This window comes from Macaca nemestrina, chromosome 7 (genome assembly GCF_043159975.1).
Source record: "Macaca nemestrina isolate mMacNem1 chromosome 7, mMacNem.hap1, whole genome shotgun sequence".
NCBI lineage: Eukaryota > Metazoa > Chordata > Mammalia > Primates > Cercopithecidae > Macaca > Macaca nemestrina.
In genome coordinates, this window is record NC_092131.1 from 45497692 (window position 1) to 45522023 (window position 24332).

A 24332-nucleotide genomic window follows, 5' to 3' on the forward strand; every position below is an offset into this window, starting at 1 on the left:
TACTTATTTCTTTGTATAATGATTTTGTATCCTGCAACTTTACTGAATTTATTCTAACAGTTTTTGGGTGGAGTCTCTAGAGTTTTTGTTTTTTTTTAAATATAAGGTCATGTTATCTGAAAAAACCAATTTCCTTCTTTCTCATTTCAATACCTTTTATTTTTTTTTTCTTGCCTAATAGCTCTGCCTAGGACTTCCAGTACTATGCTGAATAGAAGTGGTGAGAGAAGTCATCTTTATCTTGTTCCTCATTTTAAATAAAAAAGCTGTCAAGTTTTTCCTGTTGAATGATGTTTGCTGTGAGTTTATCATATGAAGCCTTTATTGTGTTGAGGCACATTCCTCGTATGCTGGGAAAAACTAGATTTAGATGTTACAACTTATCTGATGAAATAGGAAAGAGGAAAAAGAGGAGTATAGATATAGGTAAGTTTGCTGGGATTTTTATGATTTTTAAATATTTTTAATTTTTGTGGGTACATAGTAAATGTATACATTTACAAGTTACGTGAGATGTTCTAATAAAGGAATGCAATATGAAATAAGCACGTGATGGAGAATGGGGTATTCATCTTCTCAAGCATTTATCCTTTGAGTTACAATCCGATTACACTGTTAGTTATTTAAATATGTATAATTAAGTTATTGATAATAGTCACCCTATTGTGCTATCAAATAGTAGGTCTTATTCATTCTATTTTGTGGTATCCATTAACCATCCCCACTTTCCTCTAAGCACCCCCACAACCCACCCTTACCAGCCTCCAGTAACTATGCTTCTACTCTGTGTTCATGAATTCAATTGTTTTGATTATTAGATCCCCCAAGTAAGTGAGAATATGTGGTTTGTCTTTCTGTGCCTGGCTTATTTCACTTAACATAATGATCTCCAGTTCCATCCATGTTGTTGTTGCAAATGACTGGATTCCATTCTTTTTTTATGGCTGAATAGTGTGTATGTACACTCATCGTATATATGTACCACATTTTTTTTATCCATTCATCTGTTGATGGACCCTTAGGTTGCTTTCAAATCTTAGCTGTGACAGTGCTACAACAAACATAGGAGTGCAGATATCTCTTTGATATACTGATTTCCTTTCTTTTGTGTGTATACCTAAGGGGGATTGGTAGACTATATGGTAGCTCAATTTTTAGCTTTTAAGGAACCTCTAAACTGTCTTTCATAGTGGTTGTACTAATATATATTCCCACTAACAGCCTACAAGTGTTCCCTTTTCTCCACATCCTCACCAGCATTTGTTATTGCCTGTCTTTGGATATAAGCCATTTTAACTGAGGTGAGATGATATTTCATTGTATTTTTGATTTGCATTTCTCTGATCAATGATGTTAAGCACCTTTTCATATGCCTGTTTGCCATTTGTATGTCTTGTTTTGAGAAATATCTTTTGAAATCTTTTGCCCATTTTTTGATCAGATTATTAGACTTTTTCCTATAGAGTTGTTTGAGCTCCTCATATGTTCTGCTTTAATCCCCATGGGTAGTTTGCAAATATTTCTCCCATTGTATGAATTGTCTCTTTATTCTGTTGATTGTATCCATTGCTTTGTAGAAGCTTTTTAACTTGATGTGGTCCCATTTGCCCACTTTTGTTTGTTTGTTTTGGTTGTCTGTTTGTGGGGTATTGCTCAATACATTTTTGCCCAGATTAATGTCCTGGAGATTTTCCTCAGTGTTTTCTTGTAGTGGTTTCATAGTTTGAGGTCTTAGATTTATGTCATTATTTTGATTTGATTTTCATATATTGCAAGAAATGGTGGTATAATTTCATTTTTCTGCATATGGATATCAAATTTTCCCAGCATCACTTGTTAAAGAGACTGTCTTTTCCCCAGTGTATGTTCTTGGTACCTTTATCAAAAAAATGAGTTCACTCTAGGTGAGTGGATTAGTTTCTGGGTTCTCTATTCTGTTCTATTTACCTATACATCTGTTTTTATGCCTGTACCACACTGTTTTGGCTACTACAGCTCTGTAGTATAATTTGAAATCAGGTAATGTGATTCTTCTAGTTTTGTTCTTTTTGCTTAGGATAGGTTTGGCCATTCTGGATCTTATGTGGTTCCATGTAAATTTTAGGATTGTTCTATTTCTGTGAAGAATATCATTGGTATTTTCATAGAGATTATATTGAATCTGTAGATTGCTTTGTGTCGTATGGATAATTTAAAAATATATGTCTTCCAATCCATGAATATGGAATATACTTCCATTTCTTTGTGTCCTCTTCAATTTCTTTCTTCAATGTTTTATAGTTTTTATTACAGAGCTCTTTCTCTTCTTTGGTTAATTCCTAGGTAATTAATTTTATGTGTGGCTATTGTAAATGCGATTACTTTTATTTTCTTTTTTACATTGTTCACTGTTGGCATATAGAAATGCTACTGATTTTGAATGCTGATTTTGTATCCTGCAACTTTACTGAATTTGCTTATCAGTTCTAATAGTTTTCTTGTGGAGTCTTTAGGTTTTTCCAAATATAAGATCATATTATCTACAAACAAGGATATTTTGACTCTTCCTTTCCAATTTGGATGCCCTTTATATCTTCCACTTATCTGATTGCTCTAGCTAGGACTTCCAATACAGTATTGAATAACAGTGGTGACAGTGGACATCCTTGTCATGTTCCAGATCTTAGAGGAATGGCCTTGAGTTTTTCCTCATTCAGTATGATACTAGTTCTGGGTCTGTCATAAATGGCTTTTATTATGCTGAGTTACGTTCCTTCTATCCCTAGTTTTTTGGGGGTTTTTATCATAAAGGGATATTGAATTTTATCAAATGCTTTTTCAGCAAAAGTTGAAATAATCATATGGTTTTTATCTTCCATTCTGTTAATATGATGTGTCACATTGATTGATTTGCATATGTTGAGCCATCTTTGCATCTCAGGGATAAATCACACTTGGTTATGATGAGTGATCTTTCTAATCTATTGTTCAATTCAGTTCGCTAGTATTTTGTTGAGGATTGTTGCATCAATATTTATCGGATATATTGGCCTGTAGTTCTTTTTGATATGTCTTTGTCCGATTTTGGTATCAGGGTAATACTGGCCTTATAGAATAAGTTTGGAAGCATTCTTTCCTCCTCTATTCTTCAGAATAGCTTGAGTATAATTGGTAGTAGTTCTTTAAATGTTTGATATAATTAAGCAGTGAAATCATTGGGTCCTGGGCTTTTCTTTACGGGGAGACTTTTTATTATGGCTTCAATCTCATTACTTGTTATTGGTCTATTCAGGTTTGAATTTTTTCCCAGCTCAATCTTAGTAGGTTGTATGACTAGAAATTTGTCCATTTATTCTAGATTTTCCAATTTATTGGCCTATAGTTGCTTACAGTAGCCAGTAATGGCTCTTTGAATTTCTGCAGTAGCAGTTGTAACGTCTCCTTTTTCATTTTTGATTTTATTTGGATCTACTCTGTTTTTTCCAAAGTTAGTCTGGCTAAAGTTTTGTCAATTTTGCTTAGCTTTTCAAAAAACTGACTTTTTGTTTCATTTATCTTTTGTATTTTTTTATTTCAACATTTAATTATGCTCTGATCTTTATTATCTTTTTCCTTCTATTAATTTTGGGTTTGGGTTGCTTTTGCTTCTCTAGTTCTTTAAGACGGATTGTTAGATTGTTCATTTGAAGTTTTTCTTCTTTTTTTGATGTAGGCACTTAAAGCTATAAACTTTGCTCTGAGTATTGCTTTTGCTGTATCCCACAGGTTTTGGGATGTTGTGTTTCCATTATCATTTGTTTCACAAAATTTTTCTATTTGCTTCTCAATGTCTTCATTGACCCACTGGTCATTCAGGTGCACATTGTTTAATTTCAATGTATTAATAGTATCCAAAATTACTCTTGTTATTAATTTGTATTCCATTGTGGTCAGAGAGATATTTAATAATTCAAACTGTTTTGAGTGTTTTAAGATTTGTTTTGTGAGTTAATATATGGTCTTTCCTTGAGAATGATTCATGTGCTGAGGAAAAGGAGCATTCTGAAGCTCTTGGATCAAATGTTCTATAAATATCTATTATATCCATTTAGTCTATAGTGCAGATTAAGTCTGTTTCTTTGTTGATTTTCAGTCTGGAAGATCTGTTCAATGCTGACAGTAAGTTGAAGTCTCCAGCTATTATGGTATTGGGGCCTGTTCCTCTCTTTAGCTCTAGTAATATTTCCTTAATATATCTGGGTACATATATATTTAAAATTGTTATATCCTATTGCTAAATTGACCCTTGTATCATTATGTAGTGAACTTCTTTATCTTATCTTACACTTTATGTCCTGAAATCTATTTTGTCTTATGTAAGTATAGTGATCCTGCTCTTTTTTGGTTTCCATTGGAATGGAATATCTTTTTCTAGCCCTTTATTTTCAGCCTATGGGTGTCTTTATGGGTTGAATGTGTTTCTCATAGGCAAAAGATCAATGAATATTGTTTTTCCATCCACTCAGCCAGTCTATGTCTTTTGATTGGATAATTTGGTCCATTTACTTCAGTGTTATTATCGACAAGTAAGGACTTACACTTGCCATTTTGTTATTTGTTTTCTGGTTGCTTTGTGGTCTTTTCTTTCTTTCCTTCCTGTCTTCCTCTAGTGAAGGTGATTTTCTCTGGTGATGTGATAGTTTCTTGCTTTTTATTTTTTTGTGTAATCGTTGTATATTTTTTAGTTTGAAGTTAAAATAAGGCTTTCAAATACTATCTTTTAACACATTATTTTAACCTGTTAACAGCTTAACACTACTTGCATAAACAAACAAGCAAAAAGAAAACTAATAAAAACTCTATGCCATAACTTGTTCCCCCTACTTTTTAACTTTTTGTTGTTTCTATTTCTGTCTTACTGTACTGACTGTGTCTTGAAAATTTGTTGTCATTATTATTTTTGATTCATTCATCATTTAATCATTCTACTTAGGTTAAGAGTAGTTGACACACCACAGTTACAATGTTAGAATATTCTGTGTTTTTCTATATAGTTACTATTACGAGTTTTGTACTAGTACAAGTGATTATTTATTACTCATTAATGGCCTTTTCTTTCTGATTGAAGTACTCACTTTAGCATGTCTCATAGGACAGATCTGGTATTAATGAAATCCTTCAGCTTTTGTTTGTCTGGGAAAGTCTTTATTTTCTCCTTCATACTTGAGAGATATTTTTGTCAGATATATTCTAGGGTAAAAGGCTTTTTTTCCTACCCCTTTAGCACTTTGAATATGCCATGCCACCCTCCTGGTGTGTAAGGTTTCCACTGAAAAGTCTGCTGCCAGGTGTACTGGAGCTCTATGTGTGTTATTTGTTTCTTTTCTCTTGGTGCTTTTAGTGTCCTTTCTTTATCCTTGACCTTTGGGAGTTTAATTATGAAACGACTCGAAGTAGTCTTCTTTGGATTAAATCTGCTTGGGGTTCTACAACCTTCTTGTACTTGGGTGTTGAGCTCTTTCTCTACCCCATCTTTAAGGCCAGTAACTCTTAGATTTGCCCTTTGGGGGCTATTTTTTTATATCCTGTAGGCATGCTTCATTGTTTTTTCTTTTTTCTCTTCTGACTGTGTATTTCCAATAGTCTGTGTTAAGGCCCACTAATTCATTCTTCTGCTTGATCAGTTCTGCTATTAAAAGACTCTGATGCATTTTTCAGTATGCCAGTTGCATTTTTCAGCTCCAGAATTTCTGCTTGATTCTTTTTACATATTTCAATCTCTTCATTAAATTTATCTGATATAATTCTGAATTCCTTCTCTATGTGATACTGAATTTGAGTTTCCTCAACACAGCTATTTTGAATTATCTGTCTGAAAGGCCACATATCTTTTTGTTTCACCACTATTTTTCCCTGGTGCCTTATTTAGTTCATTTGGTGAGGTCATAGTTTCCTGGATGGTGTTGATGTTAGTAGGTGTTAGGTTCATTGGTTTGGAGGCAGTGGGCTGATGAAATTTCTATCTGGTGTGTTCAATTGTGTGTATGATATATGATCTGAGGCTATCTGCTGAGAATGGGGAAGGAATTTCAGAATAGAGAAAGGTATCATTGCAGAATATGAGATAGTGAGTTGACGGTGACAACATGTTTAGACTGTATGGCATTACCAAGCATTTATTTGAGACTGGTAACTCTATCTCAAAATAAATCCAATTGCCCTGGTTTGAGACTTTATTAGCAGAGGACAAGTTTCATTATTTGATAGACCATAGTATACCCTCCTTCTATAAACTAGGGTGAAACCATTCTCCTTAGCATCTCCTTTTATATGTTACAAAATTATCCTTAGCATCCTAATTACATATAATCTGTATATGAAAGAAGAAAATGCCTCATTCTTCTCCTTTTATTATGCTTGCAGTAGTTGCTGGGATCTGTCCCTGCCCTAGTTTAGAAGTCTTCAAACATCAGCAAAGGCATTCTAAAGTGGTTACTTCATAAACACTCCTTGTATACTTTTGGTTTTGCCCTTCTTGTCCTCTTTCACACATCTTCATTTTATCTGTTTTCAGTTGTTGTTACTTTCCATGGTCATTTTCTTTTTTTATTTTTTTTCTCCTACAAAAAACAATAGGAAAACCACTCTGCAAATTATCATTTTGGAGAGGTTATTTTTATTTATAGAGATAATACCCTAGCAGACAAGAGAAGAAGGAAGAATGATCCAGAATGTTTTCCCTTCTGATTTCAGTCAAATTCATATTGAAAGTTAAGTCTCACTATGCTGAATATCCATTTTCTGCAGCACCACGACTCTGCAGCTTTTCAAAAGCCAGTTCTTAAAAGTCCTGCAATAAAAGAGAAGATGCAAAGTATCTTGGCTCACTGCAACCTCCACCTCCCAAGTTCAAGCAATTCTCCTGCCTCAGCCTCCTGAGTAGCTGGGACGAGAGGCATGTGCCATCGTGCCCAGCTAATTTTTCTATTTTTAGTAGAGACAAGGTTTCACCATGTTGGCCAGGATGGTCTCGATCTCTTGACCTCGTGATCTGCCTGCCTCAGCCTCCCAAAGAGCTGGGATTACAGGAGTGAGCTACCGCGCCTGGCCCTACAAAATGTTTTTAGAAGGCAGATTTTATTTTTTCTGCTCTCCTCACATGTACCAATATCAAAGAAAATCAAAAGGAATGGAGTGAATGAAGAATCTTACTTCTAAGAACTATATCGAAAACATTTAAAAGTACTTCCTAAAAAGTTCTGAATGAACAATTCTGTACATATAAAAAAATTAGATATATGTGGGACAAATAATTTTTAAAAACATTCATAAATCCTGCTTAAAAATAGAGCATTCTGTTCTGACTTTTTCACTGCTATCTCTCAAGATATCCTCAGAAAAAAAATATTAAAATCAGAATTGTTTCAGTTCAAGTACTACCCACTGGAAGGTGACCCCAATTACCCAAAGAAGTGCTTAGCTTAACCTCCAAAATAATATGGCAGACTTTTAAAATTACATGTCTGAGACAGAACCATGGGGAAAGAACTAGTGTTCAAAAATGGGTTCCTTGACATTGCAGATGCAGGTTAAGAGCACTAATGCTTTTAACCCCACCATTTTTTAGTTCTGACATAACTTGATACAGAATAAATTGCAGGTCAGATGCAACAGAAACTGTCCCTTGATCTTGGTCCTGCTAAAAGGAACCCTGATGAAACTCTGGGTTAATAACTTTAAAATCTACTTTAGAAGAATGCAGTTCTTACTGCTGCCCAACTGATGACATATCCCCTTTTCTATGAAATGAGAGAAAAGATGTCACAATTGAATGGATGTTCATCATTCTCTACCTATGTACAATTCTAAGCCAAATAAAACAAGCAGCATACTCTGGTAGGTGGTGCTTAAGTTGTTCAGAGTTGTTAACCCCAAAGTCCTCACAAACCAACTTCCAGAATATAGGTTTTTATTTTAGTTGATCATGTAGGACTGAATCATTGAACCCCAAATTAAAACATGCCTCAGGCAACAAGTAAATTTCTATGTTACTACTTTCTAGTGCCTGACTGTAATGTGGGAAATGCCAAAAGCTTCTTGAATATTTGAACTGTACATTTCAGCTAAATAATTAATATTATCAAAGTGCAGTTTCTTTTCTCTCCAGTAATGTCCTAACTTTTTTTTTTTTTTAGTCTGAGGCATTCCTCACAGTGCCCAGCTTTGAGAAAGCTGGAAAGTGAGATAATGGTAATATTCATGCAACAAAAGATTTTCTTGGAATTCAAAGGAACATGTAATGAATATTAAAATTTCATAAATATTATTATAAGCAGTACATTAATATACAAATATGCATATAAACTAAGTTTATAAGAACCTGAACACTGAAAATATTTCATATTTTAATTTTGCATAAAAATCGTTTAAAGTCTTTGAGCAGAAAGACAATGTGATACATAGATTACAGTAAACAGTGCTGTGGGTCAGGTTTTAAAATATGAAGATCTGTGTGGCTACAACATGTTTTTTTCATTGGCAGAATAGAAAAAACAATTCCTGCCTAAACAGTAACCCCAAGGTTATAAAACCATGTAAGTGTTTTATAAAACCGTAGTAAGTGTTCTGATGACTGAAAAAAACACTACATAATGTGAAATATTACAGAATCTTCTCTGTTCTCTCATTATAACAACTTGATTTTAGGACCTTGAAAATACTTCCCCAAATGTAATCTCATTTCTGAAAAAAGAAGCAGGAACGGGAATTAATATTAAAATTTCATAGGTATTATAGAATATATCTATATATGTACGTATGTATAGTTATGTGCTACATAATAACATTTCAGTAAATGACAGATCGCATATACAGTAGTGGTCCCATAAGATTATAACTCTGTATTATTTTTCTTCTTGTTTTTGAGACGGGGTCTTTCTCTGTCACCCAGGCTGGAGTGCAGTGGCGCAACCTCAGCTCACTGCAACCTCCACCTCCCAGGCTCAAGCGATTCTTGTGTCTCAGACTCCCAAGTAGTTGGGATTACAGATAATGAAACACCATGTCTGGGTAATTTTTGTATTTTTTTGTAGAGGCAGGGTTTTGTCACGTTGATCAGGCTGGTCTTGAACTCCTGGCCTCATGTGATCTTTCTGCTTTGGCCTCCCAAGGTGTTGGGATTACAGGTGTAAGCCACTGACCCTGACCTGCAACACTATTTTTACTGTACTTTTCTATGTTTAGATAGACAAATATTTACCATTGTGTTATAATTGCCTACAGTATTCAATACCGTAACATGCTGTGCAGTTTTATGGCCTGGGATCAATAAGGTACACCATATAGCATGGTGTGTAGTAGGCTATTCCATCTTGGTTTGTGTAAGTACTCTTATGATATTTGCAGAGTGATGAAACTACATTGATAGCATATTTCTCAGAACATATCCCTGTAGTTAATTGATGCATGACATATATGTGTGTACATGTATGTACAAGTGTATGCACATGCTACATATAGCCTGATAGAGATAGTAACACCAACTAGTTATCAGATTTTTCTCTTCTTTTCTGCTCTTGCCTTCCTTTTGAGTGACTTCAACAACCAGGTCTCCTCTAAACCTCATTCAGTCTCATTTCCAATCTTTTCTTCCTGTTTCTGTCTGCCTTGGCCCATCACCTCTAACTGCAGTACTTCCCAGTTTCTCAACTTTGTGGGCTTTCTTGTCATCCATCTCAAAACTTCTGCATTTTTAAACATTCTCTCTACCTTACCATGCAACCCATATAATTCAACTACATGTTTGTCTTTACCCGTCTTAGGTCCTCTCTCTCAGTCTTTTCTCCTTTTCCAGGTTGTCTTGCCTTCCAGGGACATTCTCTTGTGTCCTTATTCCCTACCTCCCCCCAAATCCCCTTTTCCTCTACTTCCCACTCAATGTACTCTCTCATCCTAAATACTGAATGCCATAAACAGTCATCTCTGTTCACTGACTCTCTTTTCTCAGTTCTTTATTTCCCAACCCACAGCGGTTTGGACTTGGCTATCGCACTGTCTCTGAATCTTCTCTACCAGTTGTCAAAATGATCACATATTACTAAGACTAACTTCTTTCTTCAGCCGTCTGACTTGGTTTCTCTGTAGCCTGGACCACTACTTGTCACTCCTTTCTGAATTCCTGTGAACACTCCCTCGATGACTTTGCTTCCTAAGACAACTCCTAAATACTGGTATCGTCCCAGGTTCTCTATCTAGGATTGCTACATTTTTGTTTTCCTTTGGGCAACATCCATCTACACCTAAATGGCTAACTAATAAATTCAATGCAGAGAACTCTCAGATCTACATCTCCAACCCTGGTTTCCCTTGACCCCAGATCAGAATTTCTAATAGTGGCCAAGACATTGTCATATGAACAGCTGACCAAAAACTCAAACTACAAACAACCAATACTAATTCTATTTCTTCATGTTACTGACATCTGCATCCTACCTCATTCTTTCTTCCACTGCACTAATTTGAAGCTTCATCACCTCTTGTCTCTTAAAATATTATTTCTTGCAACTACAGATGCTCCTTGCCCTGTGTTGGGTTGCATCCCAATAAACCCATTGTAAGTTGAAAATACTGAGTTGCAAATGCACTTAGCACACTTAACTACAGAACATCATAGCTTAGTACAGCCTATCTTAAGTGTGCTCAGAACACTTAATTTACACTATAGTGGGGCAAAAGGCATCTCACACAAATATTATTTTATAATAAAGTTGTTGAATATCTCATGTATGTTATTAAATACTACAAGTGAAAAACAACGGTTGTATGGACAGTCGAAATATGTTTTCTACTGAATGTGTATGACTTTTGCACCATTGTAAAGTCAAAAAATCTTGTGAAGCCATCTTAAGTCAGGGGCTGGCTGTGTTATGATAGCTTCCAAACTGATCTTTCTGTCCTCAATATAGCCACAAGAGTTATCTTACTAAAGCTTCATTAAAATCATGCACTGCTACTGCTCAAACACTGCTGTTTCCAAATTTTCTACAAAAATAAGGTCCACATTTGTTAGCATGATAGAGTATTCGAGGCCACTTACTTCATTTTAATCTCCTGCTAAAATATCCCCTTCCCCTACTCCCACCCCACACCATATTATTATTTGTCACTCTCCGAATTTTCTGGTCTCTGGGCTTTTCACTGTTTCTATCCATCTTTCTGCTGGATCATTCATCATGTTTCCCTAATCTCTTTCTTTACATTGAGGCTGAGAACCAAATTCAACTATGATCTCCTTAAATGGTTCCCAAACTACCCAAGTTGAATTTCATTTCTCTCTGTTCTGCACTTCTAGGACACTTGTTGAAAGTGTCCTAGAAGTGCAGAATAGAGAGATGAAATTCAACTGGGGAAATTAGGAAACCACTTGGACTTGAATTTTATTGCAAGTGTGTTTCTTTTCTCCATCAGATTCTTAGCTCCCTCAATGTAGGAAAAGTATCTTCTTTATCATTAAATTGCTTCGTGGTATCCATGTCCTGTGTAAGTAGAAATTGGACAAAATATATTTGATTTTTAAATGTTACTCAAGGAAAAAATTTTAGTAACCCTGAGCAATACCACCAAATGACCTCAGCAGATAATAACAACAGCCTGTTCACATGTGTGTAGACATGCCAAATGCGGAATTAAAACGTTTTGGTTAATGCACATTATAAAATTTCCGTATACATAGAATTCTTTAGTTTTTTAGGTTCATATTAGTATTGTCAATTAAAGCATTTAAGTAATTGCTCAATAAATATAAATATTTGTCAAAAAATGTGAAATGAATATATGGACACAGAGGTTCATTTTCTTGGCTTTCTGAAGAGTAAAAAATTACTTTGCCAAGGTGAGGGTTAAAAGAAAAATTTTCAGCCTAAGTTCCAGAGAATACAGCTCTCCTTTCACACCTGACTAATAAAATGCTGCAGGGTTTGCTTCCAAGAACTGTTTTCCTTATCCCATAAGGCAGCTACTCTCTAGAGGATGGCTTCATTTTCTCACAGCTGTCATCTTTTAACCTTATTTTAAAAATCAGATCTATGGAAGAAAAACACCTGCTCTTCCAGCAGGTGCATGAGGACGGAGCCAGCAGGAGTGGCTTCCCCAGTACCATCATTTCACATAGATTAGCCATGCCTGCAGAATGTGCCTTCACCATTCAAGTATCATTTAATCCAGAGTATGCATTTCAAAGCCAGTCCATTGTAACAATCACTGTTTGTGACATCCCATACCAGCCTAATTACTAAGTTGAAAATGCAGTGTATTTTGAGTTTCTGATTAAGTCCACGTTGTTTTTCTTGCAGCCACATCCTGCTAGACAGCAAGGGAACATTTCATTAGCAGTGAGGATGCCTTTCATTTTTTCTTTTAATTTCAGCTTTTTGAAGAATTCTTCTTTGAATGAAAATGCTAGCAAAATTTGATTTCCATTTCAACTCGTTGTCACTTTGATTTATTTCTCTAAGCAACCAGTGAATGGGAACATAGAGCAAGCAATGAAAATTGCATCTCACTTTCTTTTTTTAAAGATTTCTCTCTCATTTTGGCTTTGAGGAAGCTTCTCCAATAAGTAGAAAGTATTGATGTATGGTAAGAATACTTGGTTAGTTCTGAAATCACAAAAGTCACTCATGGCAAGGGAATTTTACCTATTTTAATAAGACATTTTGTTTCTATCCGGAGTATGTGCGTGCGTGTGTGTGTGTGTGTGTGTGTATAGTATGTATGTACTTATACAGAGTCAATAGATATATTCATATACATTTATATATATATATTTTATGTATGTGTATGTATTTATAATTTGAATGTATATATTCACACACTGAAACAAATTTATGCTATCTTTATGCCAAACCAAATTTCAAATAAGTTAAAATACAAAAGTATTTATTTATTTCAACTTATTTTTAATTCTTCTTACAGTCTTTATTATTCATTGAAGGTCTGTACAAATCAGAGGGGAGGTAGAACAGACTTGGAAGTTAGAAAAATCTGGGTTAAAACTCTGGTTATATCACTTCCTGGCCCTTAAATTCTGGCCTTATTACTGTCCTCTCAGACTCAGTTGTTTGATTCATGAGGATTAATTGGTAGCATATGCAAAGAATTTAACACTAAACCTAGAATACAGAGCTATCCAGAAAAGGACTGTTATTAATCAAAGCATTATGTAACATTGGAAAATTCATAAATAACGTGTTTAGAGTGTGGATGGAGTCTCCATCCTAGTTCCATACTATCATTTCACTGTGTGAGCTTAATTCCTAGGACTGTTTGACCAAAGGTAGAGTAGCAGCTTTGCTCTAAACATAAGGATCATAGGCACTCAGGGTTGTAAAAGAGATGGCTACCTACCTTCTTCTATGTAAACATCAAGTAAACTCTTCTCAGTTGAACAATTGCCATCCAATAAATACAGTTTAATTTTAATTGGTAAGAGGTCATGGAGAAACCTAAGAATGAGGACTGATTTCTTATTTTCCAGCACCTCTATATTCCATCCAACAGCTACTCCTATCAGCTATACCTCCAAGATACAATTGATAACATGTACCCTTCTCAACACTTGTGCCAGCACCCTAGACAAAGCCACAATTAGCAACAGCCCCTATGTCAAATAATCTTTCTGGGTTTAATTTTATCTCCCTATAGTCTGTTTACCCCACAGCAGCCAGAGTGATACTTGATGTGATTATTATGCATTGCATGCCTGTATCAAAGTATCTCATGTACCTCATAAATATATACACCTACTATGTATGCACAAAAATTTTAAATTAAAAAAATTAACATGGAAAAAATAAAAATCGAAAACATGGCATGATCTTAGTTGCAACCTCCTAATGGCTTTCCATTGTGCTTTAGAATAAAATCCAAACCCTGGCCATAGCTTGCCAGGTCATTTGAGATCAAATGCCTCTTCCTTCCATTCTCATTTGCCCACCTATTGCCTCATTCACCTGATCTGAACACTCACCTCCTCTCTGTTCCTTAAACCAGCCTAGTTTATTTCTGACTGACCCTTCTTGACCAAGCCATTTACATGTATCCCACAATTCTAATATTTATTACATCATGTTCTATATTGTTTATTTTGTTTATTATCTTTCTGAATGTAAACTCAGAAGGGACCAGGTTTTCCTGCTACCCACTGCGTCCCATGTTTGTAGCAGCATCTAGAACATAGCAGGACTTTGGTATTCATTCAGTTAATGGAATAGAAAGGCTTTACATTTTAATTACAAATATTTCATTAAGTCCCTCAAGGATAAATATCACATATCATCCAAATTTGAATCTCCAGCACACAAAAAAGTACTGTGCTCCCTCTCATGAGACAGTCTATGTGGGAAATAAGATGCAAATAAAAAAATAAATGAAGTAACTTTCAGAGGGTGAGAAGTATGGAGGACACAGGTATATTACTTTCCCAAGGCTGCTGTAACAAAGTATCACAAACTGGCCAAGAACAACATAAATATATTGCTTCAGAGTTCGTAAGGCTTGAAGTCTGAAGTTAAGGTGCCAGCAGGACTACGCTCTCTCCAGAGGATCATCTCCAGCCCTTCTCCTAGCTTTCGGTAGGAGCTTGTGGTAACTCCTCGGCTTGTGAGAGCATAATTCCAATCTTCACATGTTGTTTCTTTGTGTGGGAATCATAGTCGACTTTCTTTATGCACTTGTGCTCTCCTCTTAATTAACTTTGTGAACATCTCAAGGTCAAAGACCATGTTGATACCTCTGGATGTATGCAGTAGTCCCTTAGTTCATTTTTTTTTTTAACAACAACAATATTTTATCATTGAGCTTAAGCCTTTTAAAACCAGGGGGAATGTTTCCTTTTCTTTTCTGGGCTTTACCGCTTCTTGACTTTTACCATACCATAATGTTCTCATGTGATTGTCATTCTTTCACACCTGTGTCAATAACCTAAATTATTATAAAGCAAATAATGTATTGATCTAGGACAGTGCTTGTCCTGGATCCTGGGTCTTCCCATATCGCTTCTTTTATTAACACCACATCTGTGTGTCAGACATACAGAATGAGAATATATAGCTAGAAGTAAATAGACTCATTTATTAGAGCAGTCAGGAATAGTAGTCATGAACTTATTATTCTTATTAGAATGGATAGATATTTGGAAATGCCATGTATTTCTACTGTTAATGGACCCCAAAGGAAGCTGGAAATAAATTGTTCATTAGGAGAAATGACATTTCATGTCACAGAGATTTTCCTTTGACCTATCCAAGCAGGTAAATTTAGATGCTGAGAATAGTCACAGTGGGGTACATTGAAAAATTAACTTGTCAAACATCTATAATACAGAGATTGACAAATAAAAGGACATTCTATACCTTTGACCTTTCTTTCACCTTTTAGGTAACTAACTTGATAATGGGGTTCTATTGTGTCATAAATTTGAGCTGTATTGCTGTAATCAGCCTGCCATATGTTTCACTATCATTTCACTGCATTTAATATGCTATTGCTGATGTTTGCCTTTATAACTCTTTGAAATGACCTTTATGAAAGAAAATAGACTGGGCAGATGGGGAAGTGAGGACTTTTAAGTCACAAACTCAACACTACGTGTCTGAGAATAGAATTCCAGGGGCAGTTTTCTTTTTTCAGGATCTCTTGTGACAGTCTTCAGGGGACAAGCACATTATCCACAGAGCTATGCTGTGCTCCAAAGTGACTGATCCTGCACAGGATAATTGAGATACTCAAAATCTGACACTCAGCCAACCTTGTCAGTTGATAGTTTTACCAAGTATCCATAAGTCTGGAAACTTAGATGATTTCTTTATGTGTTTATGCATTTACAGATTGAAGATGTCCTTCTATATATTTTATTATGTTTTCCAGACTTTATTTACTCTGTCTTCTCTTGGAGTTTTGCTGGGCTTTCTAAAAAGTTGTAGAGATGCAGGCTCTCCTTAAGGAAAATTAACTTTTTGGTACAATTACATTTTTAGGAATTTCTATAGTGTTCATTGAATCCTAAATTTGCGCCATCTTTCTTGAGGGCAATTTGACAGTGTGTCCCAAAAGTCTTAGTGTTTTGCATCTCCGGTGAATTGGTAAGTCCATCTTTAGGAGTTCATCATAAAGACATAATCACAGATATGAATAAAGACACCAGTATATAAGTGTTTGTAAAAGTTCTGCTCATAAGAGGAAAAGGTATGAAACATAGGTTTTATTTAGCTGCAAGGCACAGAAAATTCTATTATATAGTCTCAAGGTAGCCTATTCCAGGTTTGCTTCAGTGGCTCTGTGATCTTATAGAGGAACCACTCTCTTTCTAGCCTCCTTCTCTGCATCCTCATTTGATGGCATTTCCTAAGTTTCATTTCTCTAGGTCATAAAGTTATAGCCATAGATCCAGAAACATGGCTGGGAAAACAAAAACAAGAAGATGGTAAATGGAGTCCTCACATTCATCCTGGGGAGGGGTGGCATTCCTCTGAAATCCTGTCCTAGCTGACTTGCCCTTACCTCTCAATTGCCAAAAGTGGATCACATAGCAAATTCTAGCTGCTGCAAGGAGTCTGGGAAAGTAGGTGCCTGGAAAAACAGAATTTTCATGATTGATTTGGAGTGGTTTTGAATAATTTCCTATGGGCTAAGCATAAAATCATGATTAAATTAGCAGGAAAAGGAGAGAGAATGGCTATTGGATGGGCACTAACAATATTTGACACCCATGTGTCCCATAATTAAATATAGATGCAAGCAAAGTTTTAAATGTTATAAAATATATTTAATGTCATGGAAGGTAATGGTTATATTAAAATATAGGTTTTATAATGTGCACTTTGGAAGATTACGTTAATAACGACAAAACCCTCCTGGACCCATTAGCAGGGAAAGAAAACATAAAGGCTTGGAATTAAAGTGATTATTATTATATCTTTATTAAAGTGAATTAAAGTGTCCAGTGATTATCTCTGGGTAGAGGGAATTGTTGAAAATCAGAGATGATAGTGCTAGTAGATTATATTTGATCAAGTGATACTGTATGCCTGTCCCATATGTCAGCCTTTCTTCTACCCAACTCCTCCAAGAAACAAACAAACAAAAAATCTTATTAGGCTGTGTGTCTGAAATCCCAGTAGGCTCGTGCCCTAGGATAGAGATGTAAAGGATCTCTTCTAAACTCACTGCTCAATGAGCCCCTCACTTCCTCCACTCCTAGACTGCATCTTGGGACCTCCCATATTCTGGCGGCAGAAAAGATGACAGGAGGGAACAGGTTGGGCCTCCTAGAAGGCCCAAATCCAATTATGACTTCAGCCTCTTGTGTGGAAGTGAGAAGAAAACCACACCCAGTTTCTAACCTTTTAAAATGCAGTGATTCTGGCACTAGGAAATACACCCTAAAATCAGCATTCCAGAATATAACCTATAATATTAATCCTCTGCTCTGGAAAGTGAGAAGGGAAGGGAAAAAAATGTTCCTTTCCTTGGCCCACAGGGTAATTTATATTTTATTTGAGTCTTGTAAATGTCCTACTATGAACATACTTTAATTCTGTAATAATAAAAAATATAGCATAAAACTTTTGATATAAGCTGCATATTTAATGAGATGTTATCTCTTTGTTTTGCACTCTGTGTTTCCTTGGTTATAAATTTTTGCTACAGTAAATAGGCAGTGATAGATACAGATGTAATGATAGATTTTGCATCTGATACAAGAAACAAAAATCGATAAGATGTTTACAACAAAAAGGAATAGTATCAGGAAAATCAATAGCCTAAACAAAATAAATTAAACATTACACACAAATTTCTTAGATTTGAGGTGAAGCTTAGAAGTAATCCACTTATGCCAATTTTTTTTACTTTCAAAAAGGAATTATCTCTACAACACCTCTGAGATAAGGTCATTTAAGTTCTACTTGGATGCTTTAAGTAACATACTATTCACTATTATTTAAATTAATATAACTTATATTGCCATGATTTATTCATTACCAGTCATTTACTCGTTGCGCTAAAAGCTTTCGTTTTAAGAACTAACCTTTTCTCCATCTCAAACTTGCAAATTCCTTCACAATGTGTGCCTGGAGAGATGGATGCAGAAAGACAATGTTCTTTCTAAAAGTTTTACATTATTTATTTTTACTCAAATGATAAAAATTTCTACCTATATTTCTAATAGAGTATGTAAGCTCTTACGTTGTCACTATGAGGTACAATTCTAGTTTTTCCTGCTGATTACCAGATAATTTTCATGATTTTCTTTTTATGAAGAAAAGAACTTTCTTTATATGTGTCTTGTAAGTTCTCTTTTTTTAAATTAACTTTCCTAATTCTCCAAGTTAATTTTTCGTCTTTGCGTTACTGTTTATTCTTCTTGATGACTTTAGCTTTTACTTTTCTGTTATATTACTGTGTAAGCTGTATCATTATACAGGCCAAAAGTGCTTTTATTTTTTGTCTTTGCATAGCATTTTTGAATTATTCACATAACCTTTGCTACAGAGCTGGCTCTATTATGTTTCACCTACTCAAAATGTATGTGGAAGGTTCCATGTCTGATACAATTTTGTATCATCCCATGATGCTTAACAGAGACCCTTCTAATTGTCAGATTTGTCTCTACATAGGTGTATGTGAGAAGCAAACTATATCCTTAACCCATGCTGTAAATGTATGTATGTATGTTTGTATGTATTTGATTGATAATCACATATATAGTTCATGAGAAAAACTCTGTACTGAATCTAATAAAATATAACTGTTTATTTTCTTGAACCTTTAAGAAGCCTCAATACAAGCAACACTTAGACCCCTGTGTGGTCTTTTTCATCAGCTAACTCTTGATGTAGTTAATAGTTCTCCGAAAACTAGGCTTCTTGCTCCTGCTGATAATTTCTTAGAGGTGTTGGAAAAAGCTTTGAACAAAAAAAGTCAAATATTTCATAAAAGACTGTTAAATGAAAGAGTGATTCCAAAACTATGGAAACAATAAGGAAGTTTGAATCACAGCCATAAACCAGAGCACAGGGTTGATCCTGCCAAACTAATGCTCTGTACATATTGTGCATTTGCTAGCTCTTTCATATAAATAGGATCGTTCTAGAATATGCCAAGAAGGATGCTAATCTGTTTTTTCCTATAATGGTGCATTTGTTCCTAAAAGACAAATGCAAAACTACTTGTCTTCATTTGTTGTGCATCATCACATAAATATAGACACCCTGTCTGGTTTTAATTAGTAATTCAGATAAGATAAAAATTAAGCCAGAAATGCTGCTGATTTGCCATTTATCATGAAGATTCTAAAAGTCACTCACGACTTCTCCTCATAGCTATATCATGTACTTTATTAGGTACCACACAGTCTTGGAAGAATGTAGTATATATCTGTTCAAATTAAAGATTTTACACTTGGCCTCTCTCCTTCCAGTAAATATTTAGAATTTCAAATAGCCACAAAATGTTAATTTGGTTAGATATATCTCCTTCCTTTGAAAGAAATCAGTGAGGAAATAAGATACCTAAATGAATATCATACAGCAAATGAGAAATACATAAAATTGGGAAGTGCACTAATGGCGTTGCTTATGTAGTTGACCTAAAGGCAAAGTGTATAGGGCAGTACATAGTTTGTGAGATCACTCTCACACCTGACTTAAACCCCAGGTCTGTCACTTCCTAGGTGTGTGACCCCAGGCAATTTATTTAGCCTCTGCTTCATTCTCCTTGTCTGTAAGATTGGAATAATACCTTGCAGTATTGCAATGAGAATGAAAAAGGAAAATGTAAACAAAGCATGTGTACATGCTTGGCATGTATATTTTTATCATTATTGTTACTTTCAAATGTGGTCTCTCTCCTAAATTGACTTCCTGTCTTCACTTTTGTCTCTATATACTCCATTCTCCATGCAGCATTAATAACCACTAAAAACCTTAATCCTACCAAATTACTTTATTGCTTAAAATGTGCCCATGGATGCATACTTTAGAAAGAGTACAGTCATTACCTTGCCTATGAGGTACTGAATGATCAGGTTTCTGTTTAGTTCACTTCTTCCCTCATGCCTTCTGCTCCAAGCACAGTAGTTTTTCTGTATCTTCTTTGTTTTTCTGTTTTTTAGTTTTTTTGTTGTTGTTTGTTTTGACACGGAGTCTTGCTCTGTCGCCAGGCTGGAGTGCAGTGACATGATCTCAGTTCACTACAACCTCCGCCTCCCAGGTTCAAGTGATTCTCCTGCCTCAGCCTCACAAGTAGCCGGTACTACAGGCGCATGCCACCATGCCCAACTAAGTTTTGTATTTTTAGTAGAGACAAGGCTTCGCACAGTGGTTCGTGCCTGTAATCCCAGCACTTTGGGAGGCCGAGGCTGGTGAATCACGAGGTCAAGGGATCAAGATCATCCTGGCCAACATGGTGAAACCCCGTCTCTAATACAAAACACATATTCCTTTGTCTCCTTGGGATGCTTATCCTCTGATTCTTCCCATGGCTTGATTCTTCATTTCATTCAAGTATCTGCTCAAATATCATATTTTCAGAGAATTCTTTCCTGGATGTGCCTATATAAAATAGTCTCTCCTCCACCCCATGTAATTATCTGCACCCTTAACCCTTTTACTTCTTCACAGTGTGACCATTACCCGATTTTATAGCATAAATTCATTTGTTATTTATTAATCTGTTCCTCCAGAATTTATGCTCCATGAAGGCAGGTATTTTTTCTTTTGTTCCCAGCTATATTCCTGACAGTTGAGTGGTCCCTGGAATGTATGAGACAGTCAACAAACATTTATTAAAAGAATCAATGAGCAAATTAATGAATGAATTGTCTTTGGTTAACTAGTTTGGTAAACATACGGGGTTACTATAATTAAGATAGTTTTCTGAGGATATCTTCCTAAAGTCTATTAGTCTCCTATCAGCAGTCCCCCAGCATTGTGATTGATTTTGCTGTAATTAATTGACAAATGTATTATCATTTATCATTTGAGATTGTATATGTAGACCATGTAAGAGGGAGCAAAGATGTGCTAGGAAATGTTAAGATGAAAAAAGGAAGTGCAAATAATATTAGATTAGGTTAAATTTAAAACAAAGGCATAAATAAGACAGAAGATATAGAATAATAAAATATATGGCCTATTCAGAATACCTAAGAGAAATGATCACTTATATACCAAATAACAGTATGTTTAAAAAACAAAAACAAAAAGTGAGACTCCAACACATTTATTAGTATAAATTGTAATTTTAACATGTCATTTTCAGGATTTGATATACAAGTAGACAAAAAATAATTAACATAGGGTGGGCTATATTAATCCAATTAACCAAGTGGGATCTTTCAAAACTCCTATATTAATCATCTAGCTTAAATCAATTTCAAAGGCAGTAGAAGAGGCAATGTCAAATTGGCAAATACAGTAGGGAGGAATCCAACAACCAACTCTTTCAAACCAGTGAATATGGTCATCTCGAGCATCATCTCAAGCCGCTTGGCCTCCAAGTCATCCTGGAAGAAAAGAACTAGAATCTTCATAGATACATTTTAAAATGTCATTGTCTTAGTCTGTTTGGGCTGCTCTAACAAAATACCATAAACTGGGTGACTCATAAATAACAGAAATTTATTTCCTCAGTTCTGAAGGCTGGGAAATCATAGGTCAAGGCAGATTCAGTGTCTGGGTGAGGGCCTGCTTCCCGGTTCATAGATGGCCCCTTCTTGCTGTGTCCTCTCATGGTGAGGGGTCTTCCTCAAGTATCCTTTATAATATCACTAATCCCGTGGGTGAGGGAGGAGCCTTTATGTCCTAATCACCTTCCAAATATCTCACCTCCTAATATCATCACCTTAGGGTTGGGATTTCAACATATGAATTTTGATGGGACACAAGCATTGCAATCATAGCAGTCATCCTCATATAAACTTTCAAAGAAATAAAGACCATTAGGATGCAATATGAACAGAGGTACTGCTTCTGCAGGGAAGAAAAGGGAGTTCTCAAATGGTACCATTAAGCATAAGAGAGATTCAGGTAGGAAGTATTCAAATTCTACCTTTGGAGACAGTTGAATGAGAAGTGGGGCTATAGTGCTGAGAATATTTATTAACCTGAATTTTGATGCTGGGCTGTTCCCATCAGACAGTAGCAGATAGTAAATATGAGTAGCAATGACTGACCCTGATAAAAGGCATATGTATTGGAAAGAAAAAAATGTAACTATCCCTATGCACAGATTCCATGATGATCTAAGTGGAAATATCCATGTAATCTACAAAAAATTCCTAAAACTAATAAATGACCTTAAGTAGATTACAAGATACAAGATCAACACACAAATACCAATCATATTTCTATGTACTAGCAATGAACAATTAGAGACTGAAATTTTAAAAAAATATCATGTATAATACCTCCAAAAATTGAAATACATAGGTATAAATCTAACGAATCTACCAGTTCTCTAGACATAATACTATAAAATGCTGAGGAAAGAAATTTTTAAAAATCTAAGTAAATAGGAAGGCATGTCATGCCTTTGATTGAAATACTCAAAATAGTTAAGACATTAATTTTTGCCATACTAACTGACAGATTTGACAAAATCCTAACAGGAATTTTTATTGATATATACCATATAAGATGGTTGTAAAGTTAATAGAGCAAGGTAAAGAAATTAGAAAACTGAAACAGTTTTGTTAGATGAGTCACACTAATCATCTGAAGACTGAAAAACGGTAAGACAATTTGATACTGGTGAAGGAGTAGACACATATCAATGAAACATATCTGTTCTAATGAGCATGGTGTTCATAAGTAGATACTCACAAATGTGATCAGATTTCTTTTCACATAAAATTTACCACTTTAATGATTTTAAAGTCTACAATTCAGAAGAATTTCATTTGGCAATTGATTTTTTTTTTACAAAGGTGCAAAGGGAATACTGTGGAAAATAGATGGTCTTTTCAACAAGCAATGTTGGAATAATTTGAAATTAATATGCGACAATCTTGATTCAAACCTAATCCCTATACAAAAGGAAAAAGTCAAAACTGATCATGGAACTGAGTGTAAAATATAGGAGAAATCCCATCACTAGGATTTAGGACAAGAGTTCTCAGACTTGATAATCAAAAGCAGAGTCTATGAAATTTAAAAAGGTAACAAATCGGGTTTCATTACAATTAAAATTTTTGCTCTGTGAAATATACTGATGAGCGACTAGAAAGAAAACCTTCAGACTGAGGAAAACATTTGCAAGACATATCCAACAAAACATTTGTATCTAGAATATATTAAGAATACATAAAAAACTCTCAAATCTCAACAGTAAGAAACAACTCAATTTAAAAATAGACAAACGGCTTGAAAAGACACTTCATCCAAGAGTATACACAGATGGCAAATAAGAACATTAAAAGTAGTACATACTAACTAGAAACATACAAGAAAAGGAAATTCTTACACAGCCAATTTGGCACATTATAAAGCCATCTCAAAAGATAAATGCTTGAGAGGATAGATACCCCATTTTCAATGATATAATTATTATGCATTGCATGCATATATCAAAACATGTGCTCCAGAAATATATATGCCTACTGTGTACCCACAAAAATTCCAAATAAAATTTTTTAAAGGCCACCACAATCGATAAAGTAGTAATCTATTGTTTGTATATGAGACAATTTACTCTTTAGCCAGTCAATAGATGTTAGGGATCTTTTCAATTTTGGACTGTTATGAATAAAATAGCCTTGGACGTATTTGTACAAGTATTTTAGCAGAACTGTTTTAATTGCTATTGGAAAAATATCTAGGAGTGGGATTCCTGGGTCATATGGTAAATGTATATTTTACTTCACAAAATCAACCAAAATATTTTGCAAAGTAACCGTACCATTTTGCATTTCCAGAAACAGTTCCACATTTCTGCCAATACTAGGTGTTGTCAGGCCTCTTGATCACAGCCATTCTAGTCTGTACATATTTTAGTTTTAATTTCCTTTTCCCTGATAGTTAATGATGTTAGTTATCTTTGCATGTACTTATTTGCTATCTGAACTTCTTTGTTGAGGGTATGTTCAAAAATTTTGCCCATTTGAATTGGATTAGTAGCTTTTAGTATTGAGTTGCAGGATTTCTTTACATTTTAGGATTATTTTAAAAATTCTTATTTCATAATAGTTTTAGATTCATAGAAAATTTGCAGAGATAGCAAGAGAGTTCCCATATATCTCACATCCAGTTTCTGCTATTATAAACATCTTACTTTAGTGTATTTGTCACAATCAATAAGCTGATAATGATATTAACTAA